The 3,461-nt window shown below is 37.3% G+C and overlaps 1 long non-coding RNA gene across 1 annotated transcript; it reads left to right on the forward strand.

The window, feature by feature from the left end:
- Positions 1-423: 423 nt before the first annotated feature.
- Positions 424-2,623, forward strand: LOC113361552. The gene is made up of 3 exons (XR_003365184.1): positions 424-749; positions 2,231-2,383; positions 2,486-2,623. It is a non-coding gene; the product is annotated as an uncharacterized LOC113361552 (long non-coding RNA).
- The last annotated feature ends 838 nt before the right edge of the window (positions 2,624-3,461 follow it).

Genomic DNA, 3,461 nt, shown 5'->3' on the forward strand with positions numbered 1-3,461 from the left:
TTTTTTCTTTTTAGTGTAGTTAAAGAAACCGTATACAAGTAAGTAAGTACTCAGGTTTGCTAGGACCAGACTGAATAACCACTACACCAAATTCAGGTTTTAGCAACTCAAATTCGCAACAGCTCTATCCCTGTTGCAAAATTTCAGTTGCGAATTGCTGTTGCTAAACTTTCGCAACAGCCCTCTGCTGTTACAAATTTCGCAACTGTTGGTGCCCTGTTGCTACTCGCAACAGTTTTATTTTGCGCATGTCAAATACGCGTGCGCGTGGGAACACCTTTTATTTTTTATCCGCCCAAATTTTCGACTTGGCTAGAAGGCATAATGGATGTTTCCTCCCCTTCTATGTTTTTTTACCCTAACTAGCTAACTAGATAACATCGATAACATCACCTCCTTCGCTACTTCTCTTATCTTATCTTCTCTTCTCGTTTCTCTCTCTATCTTCTTTTGCGTAAAACTCCATTGAAATCTGAAGAAGAGTGAAAAATCTGATTGTTTTTCTATTCTTCTCTTCATCCACAACTCGATTATCGCAACTGCCATCTCACTGATTCCCTGTGTACCCTATTCTTCTTAGATCATAAACCCTAGATTTCTTCTCATCTTTCACTGAGCACCACCAACACCATCTCTTGTTTAATTTCCTAGATTCAGTATTTTTATTTCTTATCTAGGGTTTTAATTTTAGAGAAGAGCAAGCGATTACTTTGATTGATCTACGGGAGTGTGCAAATTGAAAAGGGCCGGTATAATCACTTCCTCTCTTTGATTTGTCTTATTTACTGAGATTCGAGGTTTTAGTGTATTCTGTTTGTGAAATTAACTGTAGTCTGATTAATTGTTTGTATCTCCATCTCTATCAATTTAACTTACTCGCTAGGAATGAATTTAGTGAAGAAGTTTCCTCTCTGGTAATTTAATTGTCGCGTTTTTGTGTAATGTTCATCAGATTGCGAAGTTTTTTTTTCTCTACGGTCAGATAAAATTCTTGCTGGTATGAATGAATTCTTAAATGTTTTTCTGGATGAATGAATTAATGTTGAGATTATTAGTCCACACTGTTAGGCAATCTAAGATCCTGCAGTTTATAATCTCTTAGGGCCTCTCCACTTATGTCAATTGGTTGTGAGTTGGATGACCGTATTCTAATATGTCATCACAGCCAAGCCATGTATGAGACGTGAGACCCAGTAAGATCCAAGAAGGCAGGGCAACCATACAGTGGTCCGTATAAGATGTGGAACTACTCCACTTATTGCCAATTGGTTTTGAGTTGGATGCCCGTATCCTAACATGGTATCAGAGCCAGGCCAGTGTGTGAGTAGGCCCAACGGTCACCACACAACGTAGGTCCACGTGTTAGACCCAACGAGGCTACACGTGAGGGGGCGTGTGAAGGATAATAGTCCCACACTGTTAATATCCCTTTAATAACTTAAAATGTAATATGGAAGGATCCCTCCACTCATTGCCAATTGGTTGTGAGTTGGATGCCCGTATTCTAACAATTAATCTTAGGGTTAAATTTATTGGATGAATTATTTCAACGCTAAAATTGAAACGTTTATTGAACGAGTTTTAAATTTGTACCAGCAAGATTAAATTTATCGGTCCTGCCCTTCCCTTTCATGAACTATTGTCATTTGCCTGTTTCAAGGTTAACTTTTTTGGATGGATGAATTGGCATCTGATTTGTGTAGGAAATACCAAATTCTTGCTGTACTTTAAGCTTTGAAGGTTGTTTTCGAACCATTTCCTTGCTTAGAGTGTTCTTCCAATCATTCAGAATTCTTGTTGCACTTTAATACTTACAGTATCTTGTTGCTTGTTCAGGTATTCATGGGTGTAGTTGGGTTAACTGTCTATTACAATCTTAAGCTAAGGCATCCCACATTTAATATGCCTATTTTTTATTACAACATTGGCACTCCTTCTCCAACCCATGCTTATGCTTGGAATCAGTCTTTAGAGTAGCTTTCAATGTAGTTTTGGAATGGATGACTTGTACATTAGTCACTAACTTCCGGTTTAGCTTTACATAACATGATTGTAGTGATTGAGTCGGCTCATTGTTCAAGTATTGTTCAGTTACGATGTATGTAATGTTTGGGCGACCAGATCCATTTTAAAATTTATGAGTAACAATAATTGTTCTATGTGAAACACGAACGTGTGAAATACTTTCAAGGACCTCTGATTTGCATAACTTTGTATTCTGTTTATGCAGATTTGGGATTTCAACATTCATCTGAATTATTTAGTGGGATCAAAAACATTTCAGCAGTCCTTTCTCAGGCCCCACTAATGAAGGTTGATGGCCATGAATCTGAAGGTTTTGCGACGGATTGGAGTTCTCTTGTTCCCGGATGATTTTTATCTGGTACTTTTGTTGCTTATTTATGAGATTTATAGATTGGTGTCATTTGTTCCGGATCGGAATCAACAAAATTCATTATTCATAGTTTGAGTTTTTGTTTCTCAGGGGATTGCGATGGTCATATCTACTTATGGGAGCGTTCATCTAATGCAACGTGGAATATGGGGAAGATCTTCGAGTATGTATGCCAACTTAAAAACGAAGTGTAGTTGCAGGAAATCCTACACTACACCCCTCACAAGATTTCATTAACATTCAACTCATTTTTGGATTAACAATCTTAATTTTATTGATGAATCTTTGACAATCTTACAAGAAACGATAAAGGAATCAAGAATAACCACTGCTCTAGATTTTCTCTCTCCTATTTACTTGCTTCTCACTCAGAAAAGATCTCTCTCCTTTCCTTTACAACTGAACGGCTGTTTATAGGAAATTACATAGTGGATGACAGCTAATCTGTCCTTTATTTTCGGATATGGCTTGCGACATTCTCGCAACCTTACAAATGTTAATCTCGCAAACTCCCTAATTTTCGCAGGACCATCACATTTTTCTCATGATTTAGCTGACGTCGTTTATTATTTCGTTTCTGAAGTTGTTTTGCGACACTGTTGTGTTGTGTTGTTAATAATTTCGCTGAGGCATTATTGCTGCGAGATTCTGATCCTACATCTTGCCTCTTCTCATATCTTCTCTGCGAAGTAGAGAACGATGTGAGAAATGCCGCAGCTGCCCATCTCTTCATATTCTGTATTTATCACACGTATCCTTTCTTCCATCTATTTCCTGACACGTCTTCTGTAACCGCTGTTTTTCAACCGCTCACGTCTTTTTGCATTAATAGTGTTTATCTCTTCGAGTAAAAAAAATATTCTCTATATATTCTTCTTACTCTTCTTTCCATTTTCTTTTTATTTTCTCTTCTCTTTTTACTCTCTCATCTCTGCAACTCTATTGTTCTTCCGTAAGTTCTGCCATTGCAACTTTTTCTTCTTTCTTCTTCGTTTAATCTTTTTAATTTCTTCTTCATCTCCATACTTTTCCCTCTGTAGATCTTCATTGTTCGTAACTTTCTTCC

This window comes from Papaver somniferum, chromosome 3 (assembly GCF_003573695.1).
Source record: "Papaver somniferum cultivar HN1 chromosome 3, ASM357369v1, whole genome shotgun sequence".
NCBI classification, from domain to species: Eukaryota; Viridiplantae; Streptophyta; class Magnoliopsida; order Ranunculales; family Papaveraceae; genus Papaver; species Papaver somniferum.